At 32.7% G+C, this 13,954-nt stretch overlaps 1 protein-coding gene across 5 annotated transcripts in view; it reads right to left on the reverse strand.

Moving 5' to 3' along the window:
* LOC115875984 (fasciclin-3) overlaps positions 1 to 13,954 on the reverse strand; it is a 473,190-nt gene that overhangs the window by 74,187 nt on the left and 385,049 nt on the right. Inside the window, exon 1 of one of the 5 annotated variants that reach the window (XM_030891628.1) lies at positions 5,473 to 5,491. The exons of the other annotated variants lie outside the window; for them this stretch is intronic. The gene's annotated coding sequence lies outside the window, so the exon portion shown is untranslated. Of the gene's footprint in view, positions 1 to 5,472; positions 5,492 to 13,954 lie in introns of those variants that run through there. 5 annotated transcript variants of the gene reach the window in all.

The raw sequence follows: 13,954 nt of genomic DNA on the forward strand, positions 1-13,954 counted from the left end.
TAAAAAATTGCTTATTTTTTTAAAGTTTGATGTGCTTTTTAAAGTTTTTAAAGTGTGTTTGATGCTTTTGTATAGAGGTAAATTGTGTCCAATGAACTTATTTTGATTCCAAAAATACGTAATAGTTCTATGTCCACGATATTTCGGGACACTCTATTTCGGGACACCCTGTATATACCGACTGCTTGAGTTTGTTTTTTGTTAATCTTGTGGTACGGAAAATTGATTGATCGAATAATTTGAAATGATTGGACCTAATCAATTTGACAGTTGTTTATTTCAATCCAGATTAATAATAGATATACAGGGTGTTTCAAAAAACATGTGTCATCTCTCGTGGGGATATTCCTTACGTAAAAATAAGATTTATTTTTCACATCAACATAGGTCCCATTCTGCGTTGTTTTCTATCTACAGGGTGTAAAAGTCTTAATAATTTTTCGATTTATTATAATTTTCTTCAAAGTACTTTTAGCGTTTCGAATAAAATTTTGAGGGTAAAAGTTACTATAAATGCGACATATTTTAAGACTAAAAAAGTGTCGCAATATTCATCAGGGGTTATCACTGGAATATTTTGTGATGGATTATCACTGGAATATTTTTCTAAAAAAAGTATGTACGCCACTGACTTTTTTCCTCTTGTTAGCGAAATTGTGTAAGCAGCTTAATGCCGATTAAAAGACGTCTCTTGATATTTTGTCGATTTCGACCTCCTTGATGAGATAAACGCAATTTTATTAATTTGCCTTGATACTCATTGATTCCTCATCAAAAAATATGAAAAAAAGTTTCTATAAACATGGGTATGGATATGCATAGTTTTAGAGTTACAGGATGTTAAAACTTTTTAAAATTAGGTTTTTTGTAATTATCTTAAATAACATATTTTTTTTATTTGAAATTGTTTTATTGTTTATGTTGGACTAATAGTAATAATATTCAATAATAAATTAGGTAAAATATATAATTTACTAATTTCATTTTAATTTTATTAATTGTGATTAATAAATTTGCGTTTATCTCATCAAGGAGGCCGAGTTCGAGAAAATATCAAGAGATAACTTTTAACTGACATTAAACGGTCTACACAATTTTGATATCAAAAGAAAAAAGTCAGTAGCGCACATGATTTTTTTAAAATATTCCAGTGATTTACATTAAAATATAGCACTTATAGTAACTTTTACCAAATGTCATTCGAATCACTAAAAGTATTTGGAAGAAAATTACAATAAATCGAAAAATTATTAACTTTAACACCCTGTAGCTACGAAAGGAAGCGGAATCGGACCTATGTTGATATGAAAAATAAATCTTATCTTTACGTGAGGAATCTCCTCACGAGAGATGGCACATGTTTTTTGAAACACTCTTTATATTAATTAATTATATCTAGTTAGCAGGGTCTGCTAGTACACTCATATTTTTCATAAATATTAATAGAAAATTCAGCTTAAAAAGATTCGAACGACAAAAGTTAAACCGTAGTCAACTGAAATATGAATCAACTCGTTTGATCAATTGATATGATTTGTCGTGTTTAGACGGTAACGAATTGATCGAGCCACTTGATCTGTTGACTTGAAACTGAAACCACCTGAAACGCACCTTAAGTAGGTACCTAATAATTGAAGAATATTTCTCAAAAAATCGAAGACAAAACAAATTAACTCAATTCTAAGCTTCAACTAAACAACTAAATAGAAACGTTTTCGCTCAATATACAGTTTAATTAAACATATGCGAACAACAACCTAGAGCCTCAGCCCGAATCACAATGAATATTAATTTGATTGCCTGGTTTACAAATTAATTAAACTCTAATCTTGTCTACTTATAGGATGCCGATACGTATAGCCAATTAAATGGGTATTACCGAATTTTTATCCTACGCAGCTTACCTCCACGCTCCCTAAATATGCAAATGCCTTAAACTGTTGTGAATTTCGCACATACATTATGTCTCAACAATGGAATTTACGTTTAATTAACCAGATTTCGGAAATCCTTAAGCCCCTCGTATTCACAGGTGTCTAATAGTATACAGGATAGTGATACTGCTTATTTTTGCTGATGAAAATTATTTGGAATTTATAGCACTTACAACTAAATTTTTTATAGACTTGGTGCATTTCAATTCATTTTAAAAATTCCGACCGCAGCGCTCGATACGGCAGAAATTAGAAATACCGGAGTATTTCAAGCAGTCCCTTACCGTTTATGTCGATTGCAGTGAAATAATATTAAAATCGTGGTTTTGTCATAATATTTAAGTTTTTGATTTTTTACTAGTGCAGTTATTGAAAGGATAAAACACTCAAGTACAAGGTTTGTGTGATGTAAAGCTGCTTCGGGTAGTAAAAATTAAGTGAAAAAGAACCCGAACTAGGCGTCGTGTTGTGTTGTGACAATTTCAAATGTTAACAAAATTGCCGAAAAATTGTTAACGTGTAAGGGAGGGCGTAATTAGGGCGTTGTTGGGTGCAATAACATTCAATAACTCAAATTTTCTGGATAATCAACTCTCCCGAAACAACATTTTATAGCTTCACAGCTTCTCACGCTAGTTTGATCAAAAGCAAAAATAGATTCAAGGAATTCGACGAAACAAGTGAGTAAAAGTGCTCATTACATAAAAAATTAAATAGGCATATTTTACTATGAGAGGATAAAATATGATTTGCAATATTAATGATATGCTTTCTTTTAATCAACTAGTGCTTAAATGTTTTATGAACAGCTTCTAAAATTATAATTATGTACCTTTAAAAATTTTTGTTATAGCCAAAATAGTCCCAGTTATGACCCCACTAGCAAAACCGGTGTGTAAAATTATGCTCGCTACCGTAGTTCAACAACTAGTAGCTCAACCAACTCATCTATATTTTTTAGCTGAAATAATAATAAGTTATTAGACCTTCTGAAAATATCAAAACATTTACTTTTTTATTTTTATTTTTAGAATTTTCGCAAATTACACTTCCTAACACTTTTAAAATAATTAAATAATAAATTTTTCGTATATTCGCTGTTTAAACCCATGTATTTGTATATACCAGTTATTTACGATATTCTTGGATGGTGGCAGCACCGGCGGAGAATGCACCAAGCCTATACAAATATCTAGTTACTATATGTTTTCGTTAGATCAAACCCCTCTGTGGTGCAGAAAAATCACTAATAAAAATCGTAACTAAGTAGTGGGTGACTTAGGAAATCCCTAAAATGTATAAAATCCTCAGGTACGTAGTTTTTGTGATATAACGCTGTTTCGGGTAGTAAAAATGAAATGAAAAAGGCCCCAAACTGTGCGACGCGTCGTGTTGTGACAATTTCAAATTATAATAAAATTGCCTAAAATATAACACAAAAAGGAGAGCGTAATTGCGGAGTTGTTGGGTACAATAACACACAATATAACTTTCCCGGAACAACATTTTACAGTTTCCCAGCTTTATCGTCCTGATTTAATCGAAAGCAAAAATAGATATAGGAAGTTTGACGAAACAAATAAGTAAACAAAGTGTTCAATCCTATAATCAAAAAACTAAATAGGAATATAATATGAGGATAAAATTATATAAAACAATTCTTCTTAATCAACTAGTGCTTAAATATTTTATGAACGTCTTTTAAGTTGTAAATAGTTGTATACAGAGAAGACCAGGCTACTAGTAACATAGCAGTTGCCGGACGAATTTACGTTTACCCGATTTGCGTTCGTACTAGAGATTCACTGCCGATGCCGGCTAGTCGGCTGGTTAGGCAGTACGCAGTTGCAGTTGTGCTTGGACGGGTCGGTCGTGACACTAGGAATACGACGCGAGGAGTGTTGAGTATTTATTATTTTCATTTTAACTGTTTACCTTCATTTAAGGTAACATTTAAAATAAAAATACTTAAATATTTATTATTCGAGTGTGTTTACAAGCCAAAATTAAAAATAAATAAATTCTCTAAACCATCATATGCTCCCCTACAAAACCACCCCAAACACTTGCTTTAACTCCTGTTCTTCATTAATCAACACATCAGGCTTTTTGTGTTTTGTGGGACACGCACACATGTGTTTCAAAATTATTAATAACTCTTGATAACTATCTTGATAACTATATCAAGAGTTATTAATAATTTTGAAACACATGGGTGCGTGTCCCCACCAAACACAAAAAGCCTGATGTGTTGATTAATGAAGAACAGGAGTTAAAGCAAGTGTTTGGGGTGGTTTTGTAGGGGAGCATATGATTGGTCCATTTTTTATAGAGGGTAATTTAACTATTGCAAAATATTTGGACTTGTTACAGCAGCAGATTGTCCCTAGGATTCGTGAGTTATTGGTTTGGTTTGGTATTGGGAGAAAGATTTCACAATATCTGGTTTCAACAAGATGGTTGCCTTGTCCACAATGTCCGTAATGTTCAAGAATATTTGAACAATACTTTTCCCAACCGTTTAATTAGTGGATATGGAACTATTTTGTGGCCCGCTAGATCACAAGATTCCAATTCCATCTTTACCTACTAAGGTAAAGATGGAATTGGCCTGTTTACAAAAGTTTGTGGAAAAATTGTTTGTATATCCCGATAAGACCTATTTTGGAAATACCATTTTACAATTTACAATTTGAATTTTCTCACGAACTTCGTAAACATCCATTATTTTACTTAAAAAATAAATTTTACATGAGAGCTGTAGCGAGAATCTATGTATTCGTTTTGGCTATTAAAACACGAAATACAAATTCTGTTAACATTCTTATCACATATCTACCTATTTTTATTTTATCGCATTTTTTCGCCTGCTTATTATCCGGCGGACGGGCATACGCTAATTCGTCCGGTTATGCCTATGTTACTACTACGGTGGTCCGGTCTGTATATTATATTAGAGTTTGTGTTAAAATGTTCTTTTGTAAACAAATTTCGTGAAAATCCAGTCCAGAGTTAAGCTTGATTTTCATGCATCCTTTATCCGTTGATACGATGGTCTGACGGCGCTTTGATTGGACATAGCGTTTCCGCGCCACTTTTCATCCGTACATTTTTTACTCCAGCCCGTCAACGGAGAAAGTTAAAATAAATTGAACTTTTCGTACGATAACGGACGTTTTGACATTTTTTGACAAATTTAATCTAACCTTAATAAAAATGTAAGTATAACAGCGAAATCGTTATAGAAATGGAAATATAAAGAGACACCCATCACAAGCAATCCGTATATCCGACAAACGGATGCATGAAAATGCAATAAATTTGAAAACCGTAATTTTCTACTAAAGCAATCGATGTCTTTAAATTCAACCAATAAAATTAATATCGTATCATCGTATCGTCGGATAACGGATGCATGAAAATCAGGCTTTAGATGAGAAAATTATCCCCAGGGAATGAAGGAAAAATGTTACAATACTGTTCCTACGTAGTAAAATCAATTACTTCTAATATTGAATAGTTTGATGTTATACTTTACCAAAATTCCTGTTCTAGTGTAAGGCTATAGGTAAACAGTTCTTTAGTACTGCTCATATTCGTACCTAAAAAAAGAAAATATTGTTAGTAAAACAAATATTGAAATAAAAAAAAATAATAATTCTGTATTAAACACCAAGAAATACAATAACATATTCAACATTAAAACATTATGTTATAAACTGTAAAGAAATTATTGCTCCGACAGATTTGTTGCATATAGTTTGCATAAGTTGTCTCTGGCATCTATATTCTGGTAATTTTTTATGGTTGATATATGTAATAAAAACCGCCAATATTTGCGAAAGCGTTAAACATTTTGATATACTTTAAATAAAAAAAATATTAATTTTTTAATTCTCTATTTAACAACGGAATAATATACAAGATGTTCCATTAAAAAACAACGAAGAAAAATAATTTTATATTTTAGAAAGTTTTGCCTAGAATATTGAACACCATGTATGGTTTGGGATTGCGATACCTATTTATACCAAAGTAAGTACAGACCAACTATAGTATATATTTAGTGTAGTTATAATTTCATTGTTTTTCATATCAATTTATCATATTGTTTTTTAAAAAAGGCTGAAAACATTTTTTTTATTTAATAATATTTTTGAAACTACCAAAACATATTTAATAATATCTTAGGATTATATATAAGGTAATCAGAAAGGAAGCCAAAAATGCAATAATACAGAGGGGGCTCTATTTAGAAAAAAATCATCCCGATCCACTCACACATCTTTGAGCCACCCTGTAGAAGATTAAATGTTTTCCTGAAATACATCCTAATACCATCTTTAGATCTGATTTTTAAAAAAAGTTCTTTCTTGTAGGAGCCACAGATGCCCGACGCACTTTTGCCGGACCCTGTATATTAAATGCATAATTTACCATAATTATCTTGTCTCTGATACACGGAGTATTCTAAAAAACACGTATAGTATAGGCGATCTTACTACTGTTTGAACAGTGGCAACCTCTATTTGCGGTAACTTTTTCATAGGCAACCTTATATCATCATTCACAGAATAAAAATAGCTTTAATTTGATACTTATATAAATGATAAATTAACGTAATGTCACCAACAAAATCAATTATTATCATTATTATTAAGTAAACATATTTGGGGCAACTTTTTGATTAGCACCCTGTTAAAAGTGTATTCCCCTATTCATAAATAATAAATATACGTATAGTACTAGTAAATAGTACGTATAGTACGAGTGAACAGTTGATTGAAAATATGATGAGCGTAATAATCCTGCAGCCGGATCCTGTTCTATAAATCACGACAATTCTAATATTAAAATTAAGTCTCAAATAATTTCCATCATCTGCTGACTAAAACACGCGTCCAGTGCAAAAGTAAAAGTGTTTTGTTGTATTGCGGAAATTAAGTGTTTTACTTTGCTGTTGTAGTTTTCTTTTTGTATATAAATGGGCTAGTAATCTTATCGTTATTAGCACCTGTACATTTTGTACATTTGTTGTTCTAAAAACAATCTAAAATGTCAATATTCCATGGGTATATTGATAAATGAGGTCTAAATTATAAGAAAATGCATTTTGTACGAAAACTTGAAGATGTTAAAAAATTGTATAACACATTTTGATAGACAATTAAATTGTGCATCTGATTGTCCTAAAATATACAGGATGTTCCATTTAAATTAAACAAGTTATTGCTGTTTAAAGCTAGAAATTATTTAAAATAAATTTTTAGACACTCTGTATGAAGTAGTATTATTTTTATTATTGCAACACAATAACTGATCAATAAATACACTTCGGTAAATATTTAATAGAAATGAAGCCTTAAAAATTTGGAATTTCACAAAATTGAAAATATTTCAAAAACGGTAAGGTTTAAGTGTAACAAACCTTAATCAAATTTACCTTTACTTTAATCGTAGAAACTAAAAGTGTAATAATATACAAAGTGTTTTTATTATTTAATTTAATAAAAAATACAACTTTGATATTTTTAATTTATTTGGAACACTCTGTATCTTGTAAAAATATTTTTAAATTGTAGCTCTAATAGTCGTCCAACGAACCGAAAACTTATAATTTGTAAAAATTTGATCGTTTAGCTACAAGATTCCGTGTGGTAAACAACCCTGTATAATGAAACCTTTATATCGAATTTCCGTACTTTTTACTTTAGAAAAATATCATATGCTTTAATGTAATATCTGTAACGGATTAAATGTTTAATGTGACAGGTATTATTTCACCTCTGCGTAATTGCTGCATTATCAGCTGACATAATTTCTCTTACGCTATAAAACACAGTAATGGTTATTTGACCAAATTAGCAATATCCATAGAAGTAAAAAAAACGTCTTCGTAGCACTAAAATGTTTTTATTACCTTCGAGTAAAATGGCACGATTTATTTTTATCGCTTTTATAATGCGACAATCAATTAGTGAAAGTTCAATAAAAATGTTTAATACTTATCTCGTAAATTAGGACTAGTAAAATTTTTCATTGAAATTTTATATCCCTTTATTAAAGAACATTAAAAAGTTTATGCCAGCATTAAAATTATTACTATAGTAATTAAAATCGGAATTTGTTAAATCATCATCATTTTCAGCTTATTCAACCATTTCTAATTAAGGTGTAGCATTGTTGTTTATTGTTTGCTATGAGGGCTCAAGTTACCCTTGCTAATTTCGTAATATGGTCTCATCTCAGGTTTGGTCTTTCCCTAGGTCTCCTTGTGGTACCATACTGTAATTCCTTGTGGTACCATGCTGTAATTCTTGTGGTCCATCTACTGTCCGTTCTTCCTGCCTGCTGTCCTGCCCATTGCCATTTGAGTCACTTTGTGTATGACATCTATTACTTGGATCTTTTGTCGTATCCACTCTACTATTCTTATTTTTAAATAAATAATATAAATGTTAAATAAATAATATAAATATCAGAATATGATTTTAGGATCTTAGGACCAGTGCTTTACTTTCTGATTAAATCATTGCTTAACAAATCGACCTATTAAATTAGTCGACGTTTAGAACATTCGGTTAAAACAACTAAAAAATGGTTTGGGGATAATAACAATAATGTCCTCTTATATTCTTCCATCAGTCCGGACCTTAATATTATAGAAATATTCTGGCTACTGTTACCAGAACCTATAATTCCGGGATCCCAGGATTGACGATATACTTAATAAAAATGCAGCTAAGTATATAAAAAAGAAAGTAAGAAAAAAGGTTTATTAAAATAGAAAAAACAAAGTAACATTCATATTTACTAAGTAAAAAAGTAAAATTCTTAATGCAAGAAAAAATAAAATATAGCAAACACGGAAATATAACTTTTAGATAATGACGTTCTGCTTAGTATAAGTAAAATATGATCTTTAAAAGACTAAAGTGTATAAAGTCGAATCATTTTAGATTGAGCATTTAAATTTTTTGAGATTTTAGGGAGCCCGGGATTTAATATCGGGATTTCGGGGTTACATATAGACCGGGATCCCGATTTGGGACAATTGGAACCCACATTGTGACATAAAATGAAATAAAAATTGCGTGATCATCCCCAACGAACCACTGTCGATTTGACGATGATATTAGGTGAATTATGGCAAAATGTCGACTATTTTCCATAATGAAGTGTTGCCATCTTTTAAAATTAAAAATAGAGGAGGAGAGGATAAAAGAGCACTTGACGCGAAACATTTTTTGAACTCTCCCCCAAATGTTGTCAAAAATTTACCCGAAAATTATGTAAACGTTGGTCTTTCTTACTTTCTTAAAAAATATTTATACTCAAAACTTGTTAAAATAAAACAAACGATTTTCTACCAAACATTTTAATTCAAAACATAATAGTCTAAGAGCTAGCAACGTTTTCGAGAAAGTATTTTAAGACGTCTGGCTCTTTGATATATATTTTACTATGCTCTCTGGAACAGCATACTTATACCCGTCTAGCCCGTCTGGCTGCCGATACCCGTCTGGCCCGTCTGGCTGCCGATACCGAGTTCACTACTGCGCATCGAAAGAAGATCCTATATTGTTTATTAATTTAGTCCTATAAATTCTAGTATTGAATATAAATCGAACATGTTTCCATAGCGCAGTGCGTAGAGTTTCCGACCACGAACCGAAGATTGAGAGTTCGAATCCGGGTCAGGTCAAAGACTTTTTTATTTTATTTTCGTTTATAATCTGATAGTAAAGTATTAAAAAATAATTATGGTGATTCAAAAACAAATATTTAATACTTTACTATCAGAATATAAACGAAAATAAAATAAAAAAAGTCTTTGCCCTGACCCGGATTCGAACTCAATCATCGGTTCGTGGTCGGAAACTCTACACACTGCGCTATGGAGACATGTTCAATTAATATTCAATACTAGAATTTAAAGTACTAATAAAAATATAGGATCTTTTTTCAATGCGTAGTAGAGAACGCAACGTTTACCGGCAGCCAGACATTGCTTCCACATATATTTCTTGGATATAAATATTTCCTTCTGTGTATACGAGTGTGAGTCGGGAAAGACACATTATTGCCAAATTGAAATTTTATTAAGTATTTTGGCGATGCACGACTATTTTTTAGATTTTGAGTTTGGAGTGTAAAAAAGAGGACTTTTCCATACACGAGAGAAAAGAGGATGGCACGGACAGTATGGGTAAGGCGCCCTAATTAACAACCCTAATAAAACGTCATATTAAAATCTCTCTCTCTCTTTCTCTCTCTATCTTTATTCCTACAAGAGGAAAGTAGTGGTCAGGTGATGTGTGAGGTTTGTCTCCATAATTCCCTGTCTTGTGCTTCGTGTACAAGCGTGTGCAGTGGCTTGTGGGTGATCTTTGATAGCTGGTCTATCCATCGGGAGGGCGAGCGGCCTCGTGGTCTTTTTCCTGGAACCTTGCCCTGTATAATGAGTTTTTCCATACAGCCAGTATCCCTCCTCATAACGTGACCGAAATATTCGAGAACACGTGACTGTACAGAAGTTGAGACACGTTCTAAACTAACATATTAAAATAGTAATTCTTGAAGTGTCAGAAGAATTAGAAATTATTATTAGGTTATTTAGGTTGCTGGGGTTTGGGATCATGTTTGATCCGTCACTCGGAGGCCTTGGGCCCATTGCGGTACCCCTATATTGTTGTACCAAATCTTCCTCTCATTCTTTCTTTGCGTTAAAGCACTTCCAGCTCTTTTTTTTCCATAACAAGGGGCCGTCCTCTGCCGGAAACACTGCGACCTGTGAGGCCTATTGTGTTTGTCCCCCTTCTATATCTGCACCCATTCTCATATCCCTGTGCCCTGCACTAGCTTATGCAGGTCCTTGATAGGATGGGAGCATGTTCCTTCGGTTCTAGCCTAGCTTTCCCAAATAAAGAGTGTCGCTTGCGATCCATCGCAATGACATATTATGTGCTCCACTGTTTCAGGATCTTTATCGCAGAGTCTGCAGCAAAGGCTTCCTTGATACAGGTTGAGCTTGTTCAGATAACACTTGACAGCCATGTGTTCTGTCAAGAGGCCTGTTGTAATCCGCACTTTATTCCTGCTTAGCATTAGCAGTTCTTTTGCGGTTTTAGAGCTAGGTCCTTGGAAAAAAGCCTTGCTGTACCTGTGCCCCTGTCTGTTTCTCCAGTGGACATTGTCCGTCCTTCCGGCTCTTTGCAAAGTTCCCGATGTCGCTGACGTTGGCTTCTGCTGCTTCCTCTAGTCCCTCCAAAAAACCTTGCCCTAAAGTTTTAAAGCGTCGGTGTCAGTAGTCCAGTACCGGACAGTGGCACAGCAGGTGCTCTATGGTTACTTCTTCCTCTCCGCATTCTCTGCAGTAGTCGCCGTTGGAAATATTCCAACAAGGTTTAGCCCCGTGGGGAAGTTAACAGTGACATCTACAATTATGCGTACTAGGTTATTTTTATACTCTAGTAGCTTTTTGGTCTTTTAACTATCTACCACTGGCCATAGTCGTGGAGCTGTAGCGTAGTCCTCACGGTGTTGCCACGTCACTTGCTGCTTGCCCTTGATGGTAGTTCCTAAAGCTTCCTGTCAGAAGAATTAGTTATCACGACACTGTGCAATGTTTTTGTTTATTTATTCGCCTACAGTTTATTTTAATGTTTATGGAAACTAAACTATCTAAATACTCATTATAATTGATAAATTTTAATATAATGTTTAAGTAGTTTTTAAATTTAATAATTCATTGCAGTTGGTGGAAATTAAAGTTTTCAATTTGTCTATGTACATTTTTCCATGAGATATTAGAAAATTAGTAATCAATAAAATATTTAATTATAGGCCAATATTTTATAATGTAATTGCTAATTATTTCCAGGCGCGTATTAATTCATTATTTATTAATTCTCCTGGTTTAGCAGTTTTCAATTAAAAGCTCGTGTGGTAATGTTCCGAGCTTTATTAAATACAGCATTAAATTATTTAATTTATATATTGTTACACTTTGATCATCCTAAAACATTTAATTAGGATATTTATTAGCTAGTAAAATTAACACATTCAAAATATTAAATTTTGCAGTTAATATAGAGGGTGGTCCGAAGTGTATTCTTCAGATAAAAATAAGTAAAAAGCATCGTATAAATTTATGTCCTAAAATGCTTCGTTTCGTAGATACAGGGTATACCGGGTGCGTCTCAAAAGTGGCTCACCCCTATAACTTTTTTATTTTTTTAATTAAAAAACGAAATTTGTTATGTTAGTATATCACATAAATTAGGATTGATTGACCTATTCAATTGTTTTCGGCTACTTCCTGTTTCACCGGAAATGACTACAACTTTTGATTTTTAAATGGTACCCTTGGTATTTTTTTACTTTATTCGCTAGAAAATAACACTCTGAATTATTAATTAATAATTATTTGTAACATTTTCGCATATGGTTTATTTGAAATTATAACTTGCGGTTCGTAACGAAAATTTGACTCGAAATACCAAGTGTATGGTATCAAATTATTCGTAAAAAAATGCTTTTTCCAAATATGCTAATGAACCACCCTCGTTCCATACGAAAAAATTGAGATATGATTGAAAATACGATTTGAGCATTTTCCAACTGGTCAGGAGAAGACACTAAAAACATTAGACGATCAAATATATTTTTCCAAGGCTCCTTGGTTAAGAATTAACGTTTTTAACATAGCCATGGCACTATAGATTGAATTTTAAAATACAATTTTTTATTAAGCGAGAATGTCAAAAGTTGACATTTGATATGCCATTGAGGTTGTCATTTAAAAATCAAAAGTTGTGGTCATTTCCGGTGAAACAGGAAGTGACCAAAAACAATTATTGGATATGTCAATCAATCCTAATTTATGTCATGTACTAACATACCAATTCCCGCTTTTTATCTGAAAAAATAAAAAAGTTATAGGAGGTGAGCCAGTTTTGAGACACACCCGGTAGAAGTTTTATTTTATTTCGATTTCTTCCAAAAAATAATTTCTGAAGTAACGTCGATATTTGGATGAAAATTGGTGTCTATTGGTGACATGCGAAAAGTAGTGAAAATAAATAGAGTGTTTTTATATTTTTGAGAAGCTCACAGCAAGCCATCACGTTTGAGACATGATGGAACAATTTGATTCTAAGAGTTGCCTAAGACGTCTCTGTGGCAACTTGTTTAATGCGTTCATGTGCCGGCGCGCGGCGCGGCTGTACGGTACCCAGGTTTCGCTTCCATATAACATGGTGTGGATTATTATTGCTCGGTACAACGCAAGTTTCGTTTTTGTGCTCAAGTCATGATTGTAGAAAACCCTGCCCTTTAACTTCCAGAATGCAATTGAGGCGCTGCTAATCCTGTGCTGAATTTCAGAGTCGATATTAGCCTTTTCCGAAATCAATATGCTGAGGTAATTGAATTTCACTACATATTCAAATAGTTCTTCTTAGATTTTTATAGCATTGAGAGCACATGAGAAAACACACTACGCCACTATATTCTACGTAAAAAGTTCTACAAGAAACAGTATTTACCTTCACGATAACTTTCAGAATAACAGAGAAACGGGGTGTGTGCCAAAATGCAAAATTTTCAAAAAGACCCTGTAGCTCAGAAACGAAAAAGGCTATGAGCATTTTGTTTACATCATCTTCCGTTTGAGGAAAAAATGGGACAGGTTTGTGCACACTTCCTTCATCTTTCTATCTTCAGTAATAACAGAGATACAATATGATTTCAACCAAAATGGCACCCTCTCCACGCTACTTATGAAATTAATTCGGTAATACAACATTAAGGATTAATATTAAGAGTTTAAAATAACAGAGGAACATCTTATCTAAGTTAATAGACGGGGCAAGCTATAAGACGATTGTGATAAACTCGATAGAGATCGATATGAACGCCTTCGGGTGAGACTATTTGACGAGATATTAAGTCAATTTTGAAACCCGTCTATCTAAGGGATATATTTGCATGAGCGGATAGATAGGAATCACGTTTAA

Source organism: Sitophilus oryzae, unplaced genomic scaffold (genome assembly GCF_002938485.1).
Source record: "Sitophilus oryzae breed Bouriz unplaced genomic scaffold, Soryzae_2.0 scaffold_1396_pilon_pilon, whole genome shotgun sequence".
NCBI classification, from domain to species: domain Eukaryota; kingdom Metazoa; phylum Arthropoda; class Insecta; order Coleoptera; family Curculionidae; genus Sitophilus; species Sitophilus oryzae.